Source organism: Euprymna scolopes, chromosome 6, assembly GCF_053919585.1.
Source record: "Euprymna scolopes isolate OS-2025 chromosome 6, ASM5391958v1, whole genome shotgun sequence".
Taxonomy (NCBI): Eukaryota; Metazoa; Mollusca; class Cephalopoda; order Sepiida; family Sepiolidae; genus Euprymna; species Euprymna scolopes.
The window spans coordinates 4,176,062-4,200,000 of NC_136487.1; the positions used below are offsets into that span (position 1 = coordinate 4,176,062).

Here is a 23,939-nt window from a genome sequence, read left to right on the forward strand (position 1 = left end):
AGTGAAATTTAATTTAAAAGAAGTACCATTTACAATAACAAGAAATCATTTCTTCGTTTGCCTATTTTAAAAGTAAAGATTAATCAGAAGTTACTTTGCTAGGGCATTCATCATCAAGACCAAATATCTACTGACGTTATACTGTAAACAAACACAGACAGAATTTGATGAATGATATGTATCTTTTTTTTTTTTTTTTTGCGAATTAGTCCACAAGCAAATTATTCCTCGTAAAATATAATATTAAATCAAGGATTGATTCTATAATTATACTAACGCAATCTGCATATATTAAAATATCAAGTTTAAGCGGCCAACGCAGGTCGTTTAGCCAGGTTTTAAAATATCTTTGATACCCAAACAATACTTGATAAATATTCTTGTATATATTATATTCGATTAAGTTATTGAGAAGACTTCTTTAAATGATGACGATCGTCGTCAGTTGTCATGACGCCGTTTTGTCACTGTATGGCGCCATAGTCTGTCAATTAGCGTTTAATGTATTTGTAATCATATAACAGGTTGCGTCAACAAATAGAAACCTTAAGAATGTAATAGTAATAGTGTGCGTATCGTTATGTAGCCAATATCGTTGGCAATTTAATTTATAACATCAACCGATTATTCCAAGACTTGATGTGTGCCCATAAATACATATAAACGCTATTGTTTAAGTTTTTTTTATTTTTTTTTTATTACATTTTCAACCCAAACAAGGCAAATTGCCACTTTGGTGTAGGGGGCTACTATCAGGGGCAACAACTACTGGGGTACTATGTAAGGATTTGGGCAGCAAGGTGTCGGTTCACGTTACACTTGAACTTCTGCACGTCAGTACTGTTGGGGAAGCAGGGACCTGGAATGGAGTTCCAGAGTCTAGCGGTTCTGGGGAAGAAACTATTGGAGTAAAAAGATCTTTTACATCTAGGGATCTCTACAGTGTGGGGGTGGGATTTAGCAGCCTGTCGGGTTTGTCGAGGGTGCTCACGTCGTGGGGGCACAAGTGATTGCAGTTCGTCAGAGCATTCACCACTAAAATACTTGTAGAAAAGGCAGAGGGATGCAACATTTCGTCGATGGGACAGAGGCTGAAGCTGAGATGCCAGTTCAGGGCCTATCAGGTTTGCGACTCTCTTTTGAACCTTGTCAAGGAGCGAGAGACTAGTAGCAGATGCACCAGCCCAGATGTGGCAGCAATACTCCATACATGGGCGAATGGTGGCCTTATAGAGGTACAGGATACTTTCGGGTGTTAGTAGTTTTCTAGCACGGTAGAGAGAGCCTACCTTTCTTGCAGCGGCCCTGGCAATGCCTTCAAAGTTCTGACAAATTTACTATATAACGTGAAGAAAAAATGTACTTATAAAAATTGTTTTATGGTACTGGTGGTGGTCTGCTAGTATGAATATATTTATATATTAATATATGCATTTGGTGTAAGCGTACGGATAAGGGGTGATAATCCGAATAGTTCAAATGCTATTTATCGTCATCTCAAGCATACACTTTATTATTATTATTATTATTATTATTATTATTATTATTATTACTATTATTATTATTATTATTATTAGTAGTAGTAGTAGTAGTAGTAGCAGGGGTATCATTTATACTCAATAGGAGTTCTTACACATATATTATTCAGTGATAACTCACTGATAATAAACGGTGGTGGTTTTGAAGTGTAGGTGGCAACAAGTATCTCCGAATGTCCACTTCTCTCCACCACTTTTGACAAACTTTGCAAATTATTTTGCGTGATTTCAACAGCCACTTGCTATTGATTTCTCGCTGCAATGACGATTGGTCTCCACTTCAATTTTATGGCAGTAAGCTTCCACAAAAATATCAGTGGTCGTCGTAGCTTAAAGTAGACATTTGCTTAATATTTTATCTCCTCGGTCTTTAATACACTCCTTGATCCTTCTCGATTTACTATTTTGCCCATTTGCCTATTTTATGAGGCACGTAGACATTTTGTATTTACTCCCCCCCGCATCTTGGTTCTGGTTTTGTTTTATTTTTATTATAGATTGTGTTTGCAGTTCATCTAAATATAAAATCCAAGTACGTCCAAGGATGGAATATTGCTGCCATATCTGGGCAGGAACTGCTAAAAATAGCCTATCCTGCCTTGACAGAGTACAAAATAGACTTTGTGGCTTTGTGGGGGATGCCCTTTTCTCTTCCCTGCAACCTCTCTCCCACCGAAGAGACGTTGCGAGTCTATCCTTGTTTTATCGTTATTTCCATGGCAGGTGCTCGTCTGAAGTCCAATCTCTGGTCCCCCCTCGCCAATTTTTCACGAAAAACACCCGTCTAGCTGAATCCACTGTCAAAAATATTCCCCACTCTTTATCTGTGCCTAAATCAAAACGTAGATTCCATGAACAAAGCTTCTTTCCTAGAACTGCACGCCTGTGGAACTCTGTTCCGTATGCCTGCTTCCCACCTGACTACAACCTGGATGTCTTCAAGTCCGACGTAAACAAATTCCTAATGAACCACCATCTTAAGTAAACACTTCAATAAATCTCCACACTAACGTACTGTACTTCCAATAACCCTTATCCCTGAGTGGCTTCCGGGCCTTGATAAGTGGTGACCACCGTGTAAAAAAAAATCTAAATCGGTGTCCACATTCTAGGACTTTTTTTTTGTCCAAACGCGTCATGCTCATTGTATATTAAGATTGAAGTTAGCATTCTTTTAATAATGAATAGCAGCAGGTACTGCTCTTAGTGAAAGAACTCGTCTCAGCAGACAACTCTGGCAACTGGACAGAACAGTATCGCTGAAAATATGTTTTTGTATGTATTTTCTTTGCAAATGTCTTTATTTACTCAATAATTGTTCTGTCATTATTTTTAACTGATAGAAAGATTAGTACATCATTAGTATGCTCACAATAATAAAGTGTAAAATAATTTATTTTGTGATATCAGTTGACAAGACATCGGAAAATCGTCATATAAAAACATCAGCCAGTAAACAAAATTCCCATATATTCATTTATGGTCTAGTTGTGGAGAGAATACTGTTATGCATTATAGCCATACACCGCGAGTAGCGTTTAGTTAAACTAACGTGGAGCGTGAATCATAAAGTGCATTTCAGCACAGCCTGGCGACGAACTGAAATATACCCAGCGCCTCAGCGAGTGAGGCGTGAGGATTCAGAGGTCAGTTTTCCAGACGAAACAGCTACATAATTACGTAAGAAATTAAACCACTATTTGAAGCATTAAAGCAGAGTGTATAAACAGAATTTTAAACTAGAAGTGTCCTATGAGACGTACTCACGATGTAGCGGTTCAAGCGAATCTGCTAGAGATTGTCTATCGACCAGGTTTAATTACCCAATAAAATTAGGTAAATATATAGTAGTCTATCTTTAAAACAGATAAATTGTTGTCTCGAATCGTGAACGGATCTTCTCTCCTCTATGAGGCCTTGTGTTTCTACGAATGAATTAACTGAGAATCAAGGGCCACTGAACGATCTAACCACACAAACCAACGGACACGCACACACGGGAAGCGACTACCAAATATGAGGAATAAGTAGTGTGTGCCTTTTTCTAATCGGGTTGTTCTTGCTTTTCATCGGCGATGACAAACACGTATATAAGTACACGTGTGTGTTTCTTTGTGAAGACCAGGTACATATCTTCTTTTAAGTTTTGTTCATTTATTGTCAATTGAAATGTTAAAATACTAAGGTATGTGTTCTTTCGCTGCAATTCCTACCCATTCCCTTTCATTATAACGTAAGAATAAACAATACAACTTTTCACTTGGTACTTGGTCGAATTTACTGAGATTTTATCTGAATATTTGTAATGATAAGGTGCAACGAACTAACTATTATAATATTTGTCCCATGCACTGTTAGGCATTACTAGTTATCTGTATTTAGGTTTCAGTTTTTTTCTCGAAAACAAATGCGTCGATCTGACTGAAAATGGTTTTTATAATAGTTCAGAAAAGTGCCAGGTCAGTCGTTGGAGACAGAGTTAGGGATTAATAATGATTAATAGGGATTAATAATAATTAAAAGGGATTAATAATAGTTAATAGGGATTAATTTTCATTATATCCAACTATTAATTTGGCAGAAGAAACACAAACAAATTTTGCCGATTTTCCTGGGTAAAAAACTTTATTTACAATAATTCTTTTTGTAGATTATCACATCTGTAACAGATGATATATTTTTGTATATTATCACATCTGTAACAGATGATTTATACTTTTATACGCTAGTGTTGCTAAGAGATTTTTAAATGGCAGCAGATTCTTTGAGCTTTCATATACTACGAGTCTCAGCTATTTAATATTTTATTTATACTTTTTGCATATTACATCTTTTATACTTTTAGTTTCCAGTCGTAGATATTCTACTGCATATGGTCTTAAATAATGTTGGTTGCTATGACCATTAATATTTTCTATAATACAAAGCTTGTTATACGTTTTGTGCTAAAGGTTTTTCGTATTTTACACTGCAAGCTTTTTATATATATTTACATTTCTTTGCACTGAGCTCGGACAGCTAACCGTTTTGAATTATGAGCTAAGTCGCTGGCAAAACTTTTGGCTTAAGAAAAATAACAAACATTTATTTTTATTATATTTTTATTTTTCCCATTTCTTCTACTTAATTTATGGTATGAAAGAAAACTACGTGACCACAGAGAAGCGAGTGGTTTTGGCACAGCATATAAAAAGTAAATGAAGATACTTTGACGTAATATGATTGACACATATATATATATATATTTATTTATATGTACATGTATATATATATATATGTATGTGTGTTAAAATAAAACAGTATTACATATTATATGTAGTATAATATATATATATATATACATATACATTTATGGGAATGCACACACATAATATGTGTGTATGCTTATAAATGTATATGTATATATATATATATATATATATATATATATATATATATTATACTATATATAATATGTAAAACTGTTTGATTTCAACATATATATATGTACAAACACACACATATATATGTATGTTACGTAATGACATATATTTGTGTGTATGTTTTTTTTTTTTTTATTACATTTTCACCCCAAACAAGGCACATTGCCACTTTGGTGTAGGGAGCTACTATCAGGGGAAACATCTACTGGGGTACTATGTAGGGATTAGGGCAGCGAGATGTTGGTTCACGTTGCACTTGAACTTATGCATGTCAGTACAGTTGGGGAAGCAGTGACCCGGAATGGAATTCCAAAGTCTAGCAGTTCTGGGGAAGAAACTACTGGAGTAGAACGATCTTTTACATCTAGGGATCTCTACAGTGTGGGGTGGGATTTTGCAGCTTGTCGGGTCTGTCGAGGGTGTTCACGTCGTGGGGGCACAAGTGCTTGCAGTTCTTCAGAGCATTAACCATTACAGTACTTGTAGAACAGGCAGAGGGATGCAACGTTTCGACGATGGGACAGAGGCTGAAGTTTTGATGCCAGTGTAGGGCCTATCAGATTTGCGACTCTCTTTTGAACCATGTCAAGGAGCGAGAGACTAGTAGCCGATGCACCGGCCCAAATATGACAGCAATACTCCATACATGGGCGAATAGTGGCCTTATAGAGGTACAGGATACTTTCGGGTGTTAAAAGTTTTCTAGCACGGTAGAGAGAGCCCACCTTCCTTGCAGCGGCCCTGGCAATGCCCTCGATGTAACTGTTCCAACTCATGTTTCCAGTGAACGTTAGGCCAAGGAGCTTGAGAGACGTACTCTCAGATAAAGAGTCGTTGGCCATTGCTATAGGTGGTAGAGAAGGTTTCTTGTAATTATTGAATGAAACCAGTTTTGTCTTGGTGGCATTGAACGTTACCATCCATTTTTGTCCCCATTCCATTACTGATTGGAGGTCATCCTCTAGTGTTTCTGCCATTACTTTAGATATATGTTCGTTTGTTTTCCTGTCGTGCCTGCTATAGAGTGTGGTGTCATCAGCATATATCCCCATCTCAGAGGCAATCTTGTCGGGGAGGTCATTTATGAATATCAGGAACAGCGGAGGTCCCAGGATAGATCCTTGGGGCACTCCCGCATTTATATCATATTGTTTAGATGTACGACCGTCGAGGACAACCTGGATTTTTCTCTTATCTAAGAAGGCTTTAATTACGTTAAGTATTCTACCAGTGATACCGTAAGATTTAATCTTCCTGAGGAGACCCTCATGCCATACCCTGTCAAAAGCCTTAGATATATCTAGAGCTACCGCTCTTCCCTCTCCCGCTTTGTCCAGTGAATGGTATATGCGTTCAGAGATTACAGTGAGGATGTCTGCCGTGGAACGGGCTTGTCTAAATCCATATTGACGGTCGGTCAGAAGTTTAGCATCTGTAAGGTGCTGGACTAGAGCATGGTTAATTAAGGTCTCAAATATTTTGGCAAAAATTGAGAGGAGGCTAATAGGGCGATAATTTAATGGGTCAGTTCTTTCGCCAGATATCTTGAATACTGGTACTACAGAAGCAGTTTTCCAACAGCTCGAAAAGCAAGATTCATTAAGGCATTTGTTGTAGAGTTTGGAGAGAACTGGAGCTACTTCGGCCGAGCACTTTTTTAATAGCACAGCTGGGATGAGGTCGGGTCCACATGCTTTGGAAGTGTCAAGGTTTTTTTTATGATAGCATGCACCTGAGAAGGGGTGATTTTCAGGTCGTCTAGCGTGGCGTCTGTCCGCATAGGAAATTGAGGTAGGGGGTGGTTTAGAGGGTCCAGTGTGGAGTTTGAGGCAAACCGACTGGCAAGCATGTTAGCCTTTTCGGTTGCTGAGCAAAAACACAGACATATCGTCAGGGAACAGTAACATGGAACTGATCTTTTTCTAATCTTCTATGTTATATATATATATATATATATATATGTGTGTGTATGTGTGTGTCTGTGCCTATGTATCTCTGTGTGTGCATATATATATATGTATATATATATGTGTGTGTGTGTGGGGGGTGTACTTTGAAAACACTTCTCATGTTTCGATTAAATGAACAGAACTAATATAAATAATCAGGTAAGTGTTGATATTATATATATATATATATATATATATATATATATATATATATATATATATATATAAGTAGATTTTTGGTACAGCAAAATGGAAGGAGAAATTTCAGAGGAAATATAATTTAATTAAATACCAAAAAAAAAAACACAAGAAATGGGCAGGTGAAATTATTAAAATATCCTTAAGGCCTTATCGTCTGACCCTCTAAGAGGAAACGTCAGAATGATAAATTAAAAACTAAGAAACGAATGAGGGAAGAAGGGAATTTTTGGTTTCAGTTGGAAGAACAGTGAAAAAAAATCTCACTGTTCAGGTGGTTTTAAATCAATGAATATCTCCAACTGATGTTTCAGAATCTTTTGTCTACACAGGCTAGGTCGAGAGTTGTTAATAACTAACGCCTCAATAATATTGAGATGATAGTTCGACCTCGCACTGTATAAAACAGAAAACCACCCATCGGAATATTGCTCAGAACACCTATTTATACTCAACAGGTGATTCCCAATGGCGGACTCATGAGCTTGGGAGTGCCCGGATGTTCTCGAAACCTGGTGTAGTCGAATATCCCGAGGGATATGTAGGGATATTCTCATTTCTAATCTTTGGGATGTTTTGCCAACGTAGTCAGCTCCACACTGACAAACAAATTTATAAACAACAGAATTCTTTTGAATGGTTGGCAAAACATCTTTACGAAAAGAAGAGAAAAAGGTTCGAGTTGTGTAAACTACTCTAAGCATAGTAGCTGGAAAACAACGTTGAGTAGCAGAAGAAATCCTTTTAACAATATGAAGGCCAGCAGGACCCAACAATGGTAATTTTAAATAAATGGGACAACGTGATGGACCGATATGTTTAACACTATTAAATGTAGTAATTTTACGTTCAATAGTAGATTTTATTATATTAATGGGATATCCATTACTAAGAAAAATATTAGTGATTTCCCCACGTTCCGTATCGAGACGGTTTGGTGAACAAATCATAAGTGCACGATGCGTAAGAGCGCTAATGAGGTTTATTTTTCTAGACTGAGAGGCAAAAGAAAACCAATTAAGATAGAGCCCTGTAAATGTAAGTTGTCTATATACGGAGGTCTCAAACGTAGTACCAACTTTAGAAACACGAACGTCGAGGAATGGGAGAGAGCCACAGTCCTCAACCTCCATAGTAAATTGTAATGATGGATGCAGGTTGCAAAGAAGACGAAGAAACTGTTCAGCTTCACTCCGTGAGGGAAAGCATGCAAAAGTATCATCGACGTAGCGTGTGTAGAATGCTGGCTTAGTAATTTTGGAAAATAATTCGTTTTCCAAAAATCCAACGAAAATGTTGGCTAGCGAAGGACCAAGAGGGCTACCCATAGATATCCCGTCAATTTGCCGGTACATAATGTTGTTGAAACTAAAGGAGACTGATTTAGTAGCAAGTTCCATCAGTTCAACGAAAATTCGTTCAGGAAATTGTGGAGATTTTGAGGGGCCACGGTATAGATAGTCAGCACAAATACCAATGGTTTCATCCAAAGGTATATTAGTAAAGAGACTATTAATGTCAAAGGAAGCCATCTATTCGGACAATTACGCGCAGTTCCAATACGTTGTCACTTAAACAATGTAAAAATTTGATCTACTCTAAACAATGGTAAAAATTTGATCCACTCTAAAATTTCAGAATGTCTTTTTCATTGTCGTCCAATTTTACGTAAAATGTATAATGTTTAGCATCGTTATATATGTAACAGAGCGCGTATTAGTGCGTTGGAAAATATGCTGGAAAGCCATTGTATAAGCAGCAGGAGCAGTGTTTAAACGTGTATGCAAATTAGGAAATGTGCGCGAGCTGGCGCGAAAAGAAAAAAAGGAAAAAAAGGACACCACGTGGTGGGAAAGAAAATAGTCTACGCCGAAGAAGGCGGACGTGTAAAGTAGAAGTGTGTATGGGCTGGCGATGGCCCTCGCTCAGAGAGAAGAAAGAAAGCGTCGAAAAGATAGACGTATAAGAAATGCCCGTCTACGACCGGCGTGTAGTTTAGCAGAAACGAGAGATTTTAATTTGTGTCGAGACGGGAGAGTAACGGTAACAAATGATTTTGTAAAAAAAGAAAAAATAATATGAACCCGGATTTTTATTTATTTCTGCATTATTGTTTATGCAACGTTATATTTATACTAAAACTCATTCATATCTACTTTCTGTAATTGTTTTGTGGTTTCGCAATATAATAGTAACCGGCCTAACTTCTCGTTTATTACAGATATTTTAATAGAATATATATATTGTAAGCTTTAAGTGCTTCATTTTCTGAACGCAGTAATATGTTTTCCTGGATGAATAGACACACTTGTATCACGTCGATGCAACGTACAAGAGAAGAGTTAGAAACCCGAACTTGTTGTCATGCGATGACATTTTATACAAAAGACAATGGAGATTCGAACAAAACATTTAATTTTCCGTAGTTATCAACAACACCTTCTTTTCTATGTACAACGTCATACATCAAGAACCCCGCATCTTTGAATAAAACACACTACATGGTGTTCTAGTTGATTGAAAGTTTCTTAAATCTCGCCTGTAACGTTGCTGTTACACAAAAATAAAATAAAAGAAATAAATAAAAAACAGGGTCGGAATTTTTTTTAATGTTACTTTCGGCACTTAAAAAGATCTCTTGCTGTAACATGTTCATTTTGCCTGGTCACATATCTCTTCCTCCAACCGCATGCCACTCCACAGCCGGCCCCTTCTAGTTCTTAACTTTGCACGTTAATTCTCTTCTCCGACCTTACGTCGACCATAACCAGCCATTTTTCGTCTGCGTCTTTACACGCCCATTCTTTTCGAAGCCAACTTCGTTTCTCTTCCGACTGCGTGCTGCACATTTTGTTCTTTTTCGTCTTACGCCAGCTCACTTCCTAATTGCGCATGACTTTTTTTTCCATTATTATATTTTACACCATGCTCATACGCGCTCTGTTACACGCTGGTGTCTAATGTTCATATGATGTAAATAAGACTAGTATAAACGCCAATTTTAATAAATACAATTTTTTGAAAATTACAACGTGTGAAAATAAGCGTCGTTAATTAGAAATTCGAATAAAACCTACGCATCTTCTTATGGGTAACTTATATTTTATTAACCTACTTGTATAACAACGGCAGCATATTCGTATCCGTTATTTGTTATGGAGTTAGCATCATAATTTTTCTTTCTGTATTATTCTTACTGGTTCTACATACACGAAAGGTTATATTGGTTCAGTTGGAGTAGACATAACGTCATGTATGATAAAAGATATATAAGAATGGATTTAGTTTTACAATAGTTTAGTTACATGGAAGGATTGCATGTTTTTGAACGAATGTATATTCGAAATCTTCAAACATTTTAGTTAGGTTGGATTTTAGTTTAGATAGATCTTCGTATAATATAAAAAAGTTGTGATCATTAATCTTACGAACGTTTGCTGCGTACAAAGAATTGATTTTCTCTTATTATTGATAAAAATTATGCATGTCAGAAGGGAAGAAAAATGATAAATATATACAATAAAATGGTTGAATAAAAAGAACGTAAAGCCTTGGAAAAAAATCCTATGCATTATTTTTCGTTATGTTTTTTTTTTAACTAGATATGCTTTTTGCAAAACTTTCCACTCATACATACGTATCTCTTCGATTTTTTTACGAACAAAAGCTGTATCTTATTGGAATGCTTGTGGAAGAAACTGATGATCAGAGATAGGTAGGGTGGAGAGGATTAACGTGAGGAAGAGATGGTAGACCAGAGAGGTGGGAGTATAAAAGAGGCAATAAGAATATAGAATAGAAAAGGGAATTATAAGGGAAAAGTTGAGGCAAAATGTGGGGGTGATATAAATAAATAAATCGAGCAACGAGGATTTGTTATTTATAGACAGCATTTGTTGTCACAAATCTGGAAGAATGAAGACAACAAGCCAACAAAACATACATACATACATGCATAATGATGATGATGATTGCAACGTCTTGTCAGACGAGTGCCACTCCCTCAGACATTTAAAATCCATGATTCCAAATGTCTGAGGGAGTATCTATACAAATATGATGTTACAGAGTCTTAGCTTTGTACGACAGCTAAGTCTCTCTCTCGGTTCAAAATGTTGAGATCCAGCAACAAGCAAGAGCAAGATAGCCAGCAACAAATTAAACTGCAGACCAGTTTAATGCGGGTAATGGTCTTCCGCTTTATGGTTTTTTAAATTAGAGATTTGCTTCTCCTAGAAAGGTTGCCTTCACCACGGCTTATGGGAGCCCTCTCTACCCCAATACACATATACACACACAAATATACACGGTGCTAGTTGGCCGTTGACCCAGAAAAAGAGTTCATTCGCCCTACATACATATATACATACATACATACATACATATGTGTGTGATTTTATTTTAAATAAAATAATCAAATATAAAATTTACTCTTATTAACCAAAAACAAAGCACATAGCTACTTGAAAGGCAAAAGGGTTGCTATTTGAATTGTGTCTAACAAAGGACTTTAGGGAGTTGAACAGCGAGATATCGTTTCACATTACATTTAAACTTCCACGTTTTAGCACGGTAAGGGAAGCAGGGAACAGAGAGGGAATTCCAAAGTCTAACAGCCCAAATGGAGGAACTAGTAGAGTAGAATGATTTTCACTTTATCGGGATAGCAATAGTGAAAAGGCGGGGGATTCTGCTGCTCGTTTAGTTAGTATGTACGTCGAGGGGCACAATTTCTATCCATGTGATATATTGAATGTTTTTATAATTGTTTATTTCGTCTGTTATGAAATTAAAAAGAAATCGTCTTCAGTTTAAAAGTCTCTCACTGTCACTTCAGGGCCACACGGCCATCTCACTTTGTACGTGTCTCTTTCACAATCACATGCCGGCTACAGCTAGCCGTTTCTTGTCTCTGACTTTGCTTCATTCGACTACGTTATGTATTTGTGTTCTTTTCTTTTCATGCAAGCTCGCGCACACTTACTAATTTACATATGTGCTTTTTCGGCTACCGCTGCTAATATCTTCGCAAGCTCCTGCTACAGCTCCTGGTGATATTTTCCCACGCGCTCACCTGCGATCTATTACACGGCAGCAAACGAATTCGCAACCATGAATAAATATTAAATGTGTGAAGGTTAGTATTTTTAGGGCACGTCCAGAACGATGCGTCAATGTTTGGTGACTGCAAGAAGATATGTTGTTCCTTTGTCTCGTGCTAACCAGACAAAAATTCGTATTCGTCACGTAAGGAACTGTTTATAAACTGCTATATGTCCCGTAGGAACTGTATGTGTATATGAAATGAATGTGTGTAAACCTACAAGGAACATAATATGCACGAAATGATCAGAAGCATTAACACGTACATGTACTCAACACATCAGATACAACCACATGCTTACATAAATATTTACATCGACACACGTTATATAGATCGGCTATATAATATGAATTAGTCAGAACAGGTCTTACAAGATTTTAGTGGGATATTTGTATTTAGATTGTAAAGTGATAAAAGGATCCGAAATAATAAAACAGATGCTAAAGAGCGATCGATCGAACGAGAGAGAGAGAGAGAGAGGGGGGATGGAGGGAGAGAGGGAGAGCATGGTATAATTGGAAAATGTTGAGAAAGGAGGAGAGATCGTATACGGAAAGGAAGGATTGATTGATTGATATTAGTTTTAAGGCATGTAAACTATCTCTGGGTACTTTTCTGTCAAAAACATGCATTGTAAATTAATACTTTATAGATAAGTTTGTTTTGTGTGCAGTTATTCTGTCAATTAATGTCTGTAAACAATCGTTTCTATTTAAACTATTAATGTAGCGAGACAACCAATCCGCTTAGCTGTTTGTCTTTGTTTTTCATTGCGCTTACACATATAGCTCGTCACTCCAATGTGCGTATGGCTCTTTTCAAGTAAGTTATGTTTATCAATCAACAGCGCGTGTGGCGAAACGAGGTTGCTGATTATTTGCCTGACCCCCCTCACTCTCGCACTTACACGAGGAGCTTGTCACTATCCTACTTTAAAGATGAATATACTACAAGCCAGAGTTCATCTGGGGTAAGGGTCTCAGAGGGGAATGCGATTTCTTGCTCCTTACATATTAGAAATTAGTTAGATGCATCTTGTTTTCATATGCTTAACTATTTGCAATTATTTTTCAATACTGTTGAGAAATTAAGCAGACTCAAGTAACATGTAGAATAGACTGGAGTTCTGATTGATGTTTGTGCCAGACTGGCAATACATTCTGATAAAATCCCTTTTCGCATGTCAGAAGAGCGCGGAATTAACTATGCTCTAGACGAGTTTGTATAACGTGTAGTTACAATAGTTTAGGGAGGTGATGGTGGTAAAGTTGTAAACAACTTTAAATTATCATCTACATATCCCAAGTTCGAATCCAGTTCGTTCCTTAAAATCTATTTCATTTGAAATGTTGACAACCTTTATATGTTTTAACCGGAAGTATCCGAAGTAGATTTTTAAAGTCATTAGTTTCGATCGCAACTTTTGTACTTGCAGTACTGAGAAGTAACGACTTTAGCCGTAAAAGGCGCAATTAAACTTAGAAATGCCAACCTAATAATTACTACTCTGCAAGTAATATGAACAAGTGAGTAGCGCTACACTACCTCTAACTCCAAAAATTAGCGCCAAACTGCTTGAGGAAATTTAAGTTTATACGTCAGATTTTAACTATATATATATATATATATATATATATATGTATATATATATATATATATATATATATATATATATATAGTAATCCACATACATTACTGTTTCGCTGTTTCACAGCTCATCAGTGCGGCTAGACAAGCAGCTATCTCAAGCCAGGATCGAAACCCCACCGCCAAAATGACAGTATGAGCTACTAAACGATGCGCTATTTGCATGCTGCTAGGGAGTGAATTAACAATATTTTGACATTGTCAAGTACCTAAGCTCAATTTGTTTATGCAAAGAGCATCGCTTAATACGTTGATGGTAATTTGTATATCACTTCCCAATATGCTCAACCTAAGATAGGGAGCATTATATATATATTATATTATATTATATTATATTATATTATATATATATTATACTATATTATATTATATATATATTATATTATATTATAGTCATCCACATACAGTACAGTTTCACTGTTTTACAGATCATCAGTGCGGCTAGACAAGTCAGGATTGAAACCTGACCGCTCAAATGATAGTCGAAGCTTCTAACCGTTGCACTATTTGGTTGCTGCTATGCGGGTAATGGATTAACAATGTTTTTTGCATTTTCCAACTCCTAAGCTCAATCTGTTTACACAAAGAGCATCGCTTAATACAGTAATAGCATATGACTATAATTAGTCTATAAGGATGCACGGAGCTGACAGTTGAATTCGTGTGACGTATAAACAAAAATGGAGAAACGAAAGAAGATCCTGTCTGTGTGTGTTTTTTTTAATCTTCGTATATTTATTTATTTACAAAAAAACAAAAAAGCAATTACAAATACAAATCAGTAAACTGACTGTTTGGAATAATTGGAATGGAAATATTTAATATTTCAAAAATTTTATGTATCACACCACTTCTTTTGCCCATTCATTGAATTGTTGTAGCCTTCTCATACTCTTCCATATTTATTTACCAGTAATGCTTCAGGCAAACTACCTCTGCTTTGTATATATGTGTGGGTGCTTCTGTTTATATTTACTACCTATAATAGTATGAAAATATATAACCAAATTGCATCAAATTCTTTTAAATAATCTATATATAAGGCAAATGTAATTTGCTTGAAGAGTTGCTGGTATATAAATATGGATGAGTATAAGAAGGCTACAACAATGCACCAATGTATGCATATATATATATGTATATATATATATATATTCAACATTTCATGTATATATACACATGTAATATTAAAGTCTGAAAAATATAACTTAGTATGCCATATGCGTACACATAAATTATTCTGACTTGATATAAAATACTGTGTGTGTATATCTCCAATTCATTCTTTTATCGGCGTCAGTATATGTACACGTGTTAGTAATAATGATGGTAGTATTACAATATATTTAGTGAATGTAAACTACGCAGAGGCGTCCATAAGTTATTTAGCCTGATTTTCTCTTGGATGATTCTCTGTCAGGAGGAACCGTAGGCGCTTCCGTATAGCTGGTTTTTCATACACGCACACACACATACACACAAACATATATATGTGTGTGTGTGTGTGTTTGAGTGTGTGTCTGTGTATACTGTTAAATAAAAAGAGAAAGAAGAAATATATACATAAAGAGATTTGATTTTAATAGACCGACCTGGACGATAGAGAAAGGAAAAGAGTTGATAGCGAGGGAAATGTAAAGGGGTGGTCGATTGGAGCTAAAATGAAAGACGGAAGCTTGGGAAATGCTAAAGATGATCGATTCCAGAGACAACGTCGATAACAACGATAACACCTTCACGTACACCTCAACAATTGTAGTCTTGGGATTAAATGTAGACATTTACACGATATTCGCAGACGTGGAAGGTCAGCAGAAATCATCGTTTTCTAAAGAACGGGGGAAAGATACCAATCTCTGAGGTCCATCAACATTGACATCTTACACAGTACAGACCGTTTCTTCTGTCTTTCTGATATCCCTATTAAAATCCGACGAATATCTACACGCGCGCTCCCTCACACATACGCAAACACACACACACACACACACACACACACACACACACACACACACACACACACACATATATATATATATATATATATATATATATATATATGTGTGTGTGTGTGTACAGTGGCGCGAAAAAGGAAGCTACATTGATTAGATATCAGGTCTTCTACTAAAGATACCTTTTTTTTTTTTTTTTTTTACAAAGGCATCACCACATTATCAAGGCCCAGAGGCCACTCAAGGATAAGGGTTAAAGAGTGTACAGTAGAAGTTGGTCAATATAGTAATCATTAGTAATGAACATTTTGTAAATTTAATAACTTATATGGAACGGCTCATCAAGAACTTATTTACCTTAGACTTGAACACAACCATATTGTAGTCAGCTGGAAAGCAGGAAAACGGAAGACAATTCCACAGGCGTGCAGTTCTAAGAAAGAAGTTTTGTTCATGGAATCTATGTTTAGGTTTAGGCACAGATAAAGAGTGGGGGAAATTATTGATAGTGTTTACAGCTAGACGAGTGTTTCTTGTGAAAGTTTGGCGAGGGGGGACCATAGATTGAAGCTCAGTTGAACACTTTCCATGAAAATAACGATACATCAGAGACAAACTCGCAACATCTCTTCTGTGAGATAGAGGTTGTAAGGAGGAGAAAAGGACATCTCCTACGAGGCTACGAAGTCTATTTTGAACTCTATCAAGGCAGGACAAGTCCTTTCTAGCAGCTCCTGCCCAGATGTGGCAACAGTATTCCATCCTTGGACGTACCTGGCTCTTATATAGATAGAGAATAGCATCAGCAGTGAGATATCTACTGGATCGATAGAAAGATCCCACCATTTTTCCAGCGGCCTTGGCAACAGATTTGATATACGTGTTTCATTTAAGATCAGGAGTAATGGTCAAGCCCAGAAGCCTGTCAAAACTTGAGGCCTCCTGAAGACGAGAGCCATTCATTTCAATTGATGACAAATGTGGATTAAAATGTTGATGATGTAAAGAGAGAAGCTTGGTTTTAGATGCATTAAAAGTAACCAGCCACTCCTTTCCCCATTGTACTACATGCTCAAGATCAGAGGAGAGAGAATTGAAGAGTACTTGCTCGTTTACTGTCTTAGATGTGGTACCATAAATGGTAGTGTCGTCAGCATAAATGTCTACAAATGATGTAAGGATGTGATTTGGAAGATCATTAATGTAGATCAGGAAAAGAGTTGGGTCCAGGATGGATCCCTGAGGGACACCGGCATTAATACTGTGAGCTTCTGATTTTTGCCCCTCAACTACTACTCTTATGAACCTATCAGAAAGAAATGATTTAATAATTGAGAAGACTTTTCCAGCTATACCATAGCTAGCGATCTTATGAAGTAAACCTTTATGCCATACCCTATCAAAGGCTTTAGATATGTCAAGAGCAATTGCCCTAGAAAGATTGCCACCGTCGAGAGATTTGCTAATCCTATGCGATATAACTGTAAGGACATCTGCTGTAGATCTAGCAGAACGGAAACCATATTGAGTGTCACTAAGAAGGTTATTTTTGTTGAGATGTTTGATTACTTCTGTATTTAACACAGATTCTAGCAACTTACTCATGACGCACAGGAGACTTATTGGCCTGTACTGAGAGGGGGATGAGCGATCACCTGAATTCTTAAATACAGGGCATACTGATGAGATTTTCCAGGGAGATGGGAAACTATTCTCCTTAAGACAACGTTTAAACAGTTTTGTAAGTATGGGCGCTAGTTCAGGTTGAAGTTTTTTGAGTACTATAATTGGAATACCATCAGGGCCAGTTGCTTTACTGGAATCAAGGTTTTTGATTAGCTTGGCAACATCACGTACAGATATACGTATATCACATAGCGTGTTTTCTGATACAGGAGGAAATATTGGGGGTTGGCCTTCATTGATATATTTCAATAAAAGTTTTAAAATGAAGCTATTGCGCTGATTTTGTTAAACAGTGGCGCCAAAAAAAGTCCGCACGTTTCATATTTTAAAAAACCGCAAAAAAAAGCTAATTGAATGTAATTCTTAAACAACATATACTTTACTTGATTCGCCTTTGATTCTTTAATAATTTTACCTGTTCATATTTGACTTTTAATTGAAGTATTCTAGTCTCCACGTCAATTAAAAAAAAAATTTAAATCGTGAAGGCAAAAAGAAACGCTGCAGCAATAAATGGGATTATAATAAGGTTAAGATATTTACCTTTTAGGCAACAAAGAATCTCTAATTGTAAATTTTGCTATTCCAGGATATACAACAAAACATTTAGTCCATATGCCTCGACCTTCTCTTAATGATCGTCAGAAAGTCATTAATATCAACCTTCTTGGCTTATCTAATCGGCAGCAGATTAAGATGCGATGAGAAAATGATTCGAATAATTGCAAACACGCAAAAACACTGGCAGAGTCCGTGATGCCCCCAAATATGGTCGTCCTAGAATTACTTCTTACATAGACGGCAATTCTATCAAAATTCGCAGCCTCATAAATCGATTTGAAACGGCTCCCCAAATCCAATAACAGTGTAATCTTGTTAAAAATTACTCTCTTTCTACACTTAAAAACAATTTAAAGAATTTTAACTTGCAAGGCTGGCTTGCAAGAGCTAAGCCAATATTTTTTTTGTAACGAACAAAGCAAGTTCAATAGGCTAGGCAGTGATTTTAGACAGTACGTCCATTTAAGAAAGGGCGAAGAACTTAATACTAGGTGCACAATTTCAACGCTGCTAGGCGGTGGAGGTTCAGCGTTGGTGTGGGGCGTTCTTAGTGTCAATGGTCCAGTGATTACAGTTCGCTTGCAAAGTCGAATTAATTCGATCAAGTACATTAACACGTTCACTCGGCATTTTCAACTCTACTTTGGCTGGAATTTGGATGATATTCCTATCTTCATGTAAGGTAATGCACCAATTCACACAGCTGGCATTGTCAAGAGGGTCCTACGAGAGAATGATATTCCGTGGTTTGATTGGTCTGCACAGTCTGCAAACTTTAACCATTGCGAAAACGCATGGCATTACATCAAGCAACAGCAACGCAATGATAAAATTCCAAATCTGGAAGAACTTTTGTGAAAAATTAAAGAGAGGTGGGATGCTCTTTCGCCGTAGTATTACCGCAGACTAATTAAAGAAATACCAAAAATATTGACGACTGTAAAATTGCAGAAGTGTATGCTGCTAAATAATAACTAATTCATTATGTTCCTGTTGTATTTGTGCTGCATTAATTTTTTAAAGTTAAATTTTAATAACACTTTTCCATTGTGCGGAGTTTCTGTTAGCCTTCTCGATTTGAAGTTATTTTTTACGGCGTAAACACTACGATACTTTAAATAAAAGTCAAATATGAACAGGGAAATATACAGACGAATAAACGTCATATCACATGAGGTATAGTTTGTTTAAAGAGTTACATTCATATAAGTTGGACAAAAATCCAAGCTCAACCAATTCATTTTAAAGTGGTTCCACAGAATATATAGTGTAATATATTAGCTGTCATCAAAGTTTATTAGTTGGTCATTCATTACTTATCAAAAAGTCACCATCAAAATATTGTTTCTTTTGCAACTAACACACCTTCAAAATTATGTCTGTAATTACGTACTCTTCAGGTGTTAACCTTAAGAAACAAAGAAAAACAACAGATTTTGAACAAATTAAATGTTTTATACAACCGACAAACAAACAAATTTTACTCGTTACAAAGATTACGATCATTTATTTTAAGTAATTCCAATTATTTTCGTATTGAGTGAATTATATTGTTTTTATTTTTAATTTATTGAAAATTAATGTTTTTGTATATTCACTTGTTTTATATTTATTTAAGCATTCGTCGTATCCTATTTTTAGTTATATTGATTGCCATATTTATTTATATTTTTTAGTTGGATCAAACGAAACAATATTTTAATGGTTACTTTTTGAAAATAATAAATGATTAACTTAAAAAACTCGATATTTTGAACTTGAAGAAAAATTATATATATATATATATATATATACACAGATATATATATATATACATATATATATATATACATATACATATATACATACATGTGTGTATATATATATATATATATATATATATATATATATATATGCGCAGATGCTTTATTTTTTCAAAAGATGTTACATTAATGAAGACCTCATCAGGGAAATGCATGTTTTGTACATTCTGGATAGTTCGTATAACATATATATAACATGTGATTGATTTAGGATTAGATAATTAAATCATAATAAATGCTGTCTTTCAGATGGATTCGATAAAAAAATTTACTCGATTAACTGGGATCTTCATGATACTCAAATTTTATTAGAGGTCTAGTTCTACACTATAAAACTATTACAAAAATACTTAAATACAGATTAAATATGGTTTTAACTCATTTCAAAGTGTTTTTTAACATATTTTATTAACTGTTTGCTCATGTATATATATATATATATATATATACATATATATATATATATATATATATATATATATATATAACACGGAAATTACATAATTGTCGATGCAATAATTCATTTCAACCTTATGGTATTTTCAAGCATCTAAACTAGACAATTACATTTTTGAGTATCAAAAATGTAATTGTCTTGTTTAAATACTTGAAAATACCATAAGGTTGAAATAAATTATTGCATCGACAATTATGTAATTTCCGTGTTATATTTTTATGTTATTGCTCTGTTTACCACATTGAGCTCTCATACCCGGATTTCCTCCTGGAATTATTCCATTTAACACTATACATATATTTATATATATATATATATATATATATATATATATATATATATATATATATATATATATATATATATATATTTCCACACAATTGTCCTCCCATTTCCCCCTCCCATTGGTAGTATTATAATGGTTTCCCTTTCGTTCGTTTTTCTACAAAACTTTAAAATCATTTTTTTTTCATATAAAAATGTGTTCCTGTGTCGTAGCACATAAGAAGTACTCTCGATTTGCTCGCATGGGGACGCTGGATCTTCGACTAGAAATCTCAGTAAATACATGTATGCATATATGTAGCACTAAAGAACATACACTATATATATATATATATATATATATATATATATATATATTACTTTCTATCGGTATATCTACTAATAAACTGAATGATATCGCTGTCTTCAGATTTTTTCTTCTATCCTTATACCTATACTATTCCTCAGTTGTATCGTGCATTTCCTTTCTCTTCCTGCATTCCTGTTTTTCTCTTTCCAGTGTCTCATATTTCTGCATTCTCTCTTTAAAATCGGATTGTTTCATTGGCATATTGGCAGTAAATGAACACACACATTCGCAAACTAATAAGCTTGCGTAATTAGTTAAAAATCAATATTTTTGCTAAAAGCCATTCAGATGGAAATCAACAATTAGAAAGAATCATTAATCTTAGAAACTATCATAATTGGACGAATGCATCTTAGCAGCTGCGAGCGCTCAACTCAAATCTTTCGCATATGCGCACCGTTTCTCGCTGTTATTAATTGTTAATTGATTCACATGTTGTCACTTGTGGCGGGAGATAAATCTACAAATAAAACGAAAATGAATGCAATATAATCAGAGGTTGTAAGCGAAGTAAGACTTAATTTTGAAATGGAAATGAGAATACATGCGAATATTTTCCATACTATATTTTATTGATACTATTTTTCATTCCGTAGGGCATATTTTTACAATCATACTCTTTAGAACATATTAAATTTATAAATACTTATATTAAATTTGATAGCATTTTATGTACAGATAAAGAATATATTGTATATAAATATTTCTGTTTTAGAATTGACTTTACATGAGTCCAGTTCAGTGAGTTGAGAATTTACATAACCATAAAACGCAAGGATTATTGTTGTCACATATTGGTTAAATCATCTACGGCATGTATATCTCTCCATACAGGATTCAAAAAAGCAGTCCGTTATCTAATAGGTTCCGCACTATCAACAAAGGACAACCTCTGGCTCATCGCCACAATGTTGTATTCTGTGCATGTTGCATAGGTATTTTAATGAATGTTCGTAATTTTTGGATATATTACTATTTTCGACATGCCAAGTAAATAGTGCTTAAAACGACATATTAAAAAATCGATCTGTTGACTTTATATTTACAAGCCACATCGTATTTACTATGGTTAAAATGATTCAAAGTTTGGTACTTTGTAAACACAGGGTGGCTAACCTTGAAGTTAACCTTTAGTACTTCTACAGAGTTACGGACCGTGCGTTTTTAGTGAGAATTTTCAAGTTAAATTAATGTTCATGGTATTTTTTGTTTATTTAATTGTTAGATGAAAGTACAGAATAGTTAACAAGCCCGCGTTATAAATGGGTTTCTAAATAGTATCATTATTATTTCATCGCGGTACAATAAGTGCATGAGTACCTTATGAAAACCTTACTGATTACAAATGAAAATTATATAATAATATTACACGTTCAAATACTTCTTAAAGTTTGGTCCGCATTTCAGTGAATTAACTTTAAAATATCATAGGCAAATACTTTTTTGAAATAAACTTTAAAAAATGATTTCTATTCACAGCACAATATGTTCGTTTTTCGTGAGAATAATTTTTCGATATCATACGAATAATTTAACAATACCATCGAAAGTTTTCGATAATTTATATACGTTAGAGTGTAAGGAAAGATATATGAAATGTCGAACGTACATATTTGAGCATATTAAACATAAACATGTGTTTATGACATGCCTTATCTTCCTATCAATTGAACATGCTTTACGGTCGAAGTCAAGTTTCATACACACATATATTTGCGTTTTATATATTGTATTTATTATATATATATTATAGACATTTATAAATATATTCATTATATTGTATTGATGTACAAATGTATAATATATAATTCACCGAAGTAAAAGTAAATTAAACTGCAATATGTTCGAGTAATTCAAATTTTTTGCAACTTTTATGTAAAGCGAAAACTGAAACTATTTAGTAATAAGTTATAGCAGAAATCTCTTCAAATTGAGATTTGATGATATATTTTTGTATCTTTTGTACATTCTTTTTAAAGGGGTGCAAACATATTTAATATCATTTTTTATGATATAATAATCTATAAATAAGACAAATGCTGTCTAAGATTGCGTGAAAAACTTTCACCACTTGATTGAATGTGCATTGTAAAATAAAGTTCCAAGTCGAGTTAATCCGAAGGGTGGAAATCAGAGACCTCCGCCATATTCAGAAAAAAGACGATTCATTTCATTCACCTTAAGTACTGAAAGCAGGTAGAATGTATGGCCTAACAGTCATCTCAGCTCAAAGTATCAGTATTTCCTAGTTTAACTCTGCGGATCTGAAAATAATCAACGATACATTATGCTTACGACTCAGCGTGGGCTGAGATAAGAATTTGGAGAAAATTATTATCATATAAAGATATGTTACCTTTTACAAAACAAGAACAATTGTCTATAAGAATATAAGTTAATCTTCGCGTCGTTGCCAATCGAAACCAACTGACAATTACTACTTTAATAAAGGAGATTAACTAATTTTTTAATAGACTTCAAGGATACTTAAGCATCTTGAGCACGAACGAATGTTTGTCTTTGTCGGATTTTCTAGATTATTCAAACTCACCTCCCATCTTTTAATTAAACTTTATGTCGGTTAGTTCAAAATAGTTAACCTATGGATAAAACTGAGTATATATATATATATATATATATATATATATATATATATATATATATATATATATATATATATATATACACTTGTGCCCGATATTATTCATACCCCCCTTGAAAATTGAGTTTATTAGGTGTAACTTTTGTAAGAATTTATTGTTTACGTCCATATTGATACATATTCTTAATAAACCTCTTCTGATCATTTTCGTCATTTTAAAATCTCGGGATACTTGTAATAAAAGAAATATACAGCTATTTATAAAATCTGCAATGTTCAAAAATAATCATACCCCCTTATTTTTTCAGTATTAATCGAGTTTCTGACTGTTTGTTTTCTGTTTGATTCTTATTTTGAATGCTTTTAAACAACCTTTGATTAATTTCA

The 23,939-nt window shown here is 34.7% G+C and overlaps 1 protein-coding gene across 1 annotated transcript in view; it reads right to left on the reverse strand.

Moving 5' to 3' along the window:
- LOC145277473 (uncharacterized) overlaps positions 1-23,939 on the reverse strand; it is a 730,153-nt gene that overhangs the window by 585,269 nt on the left and 120,945 nt on the right. The window lies entirely within an intron of this gene.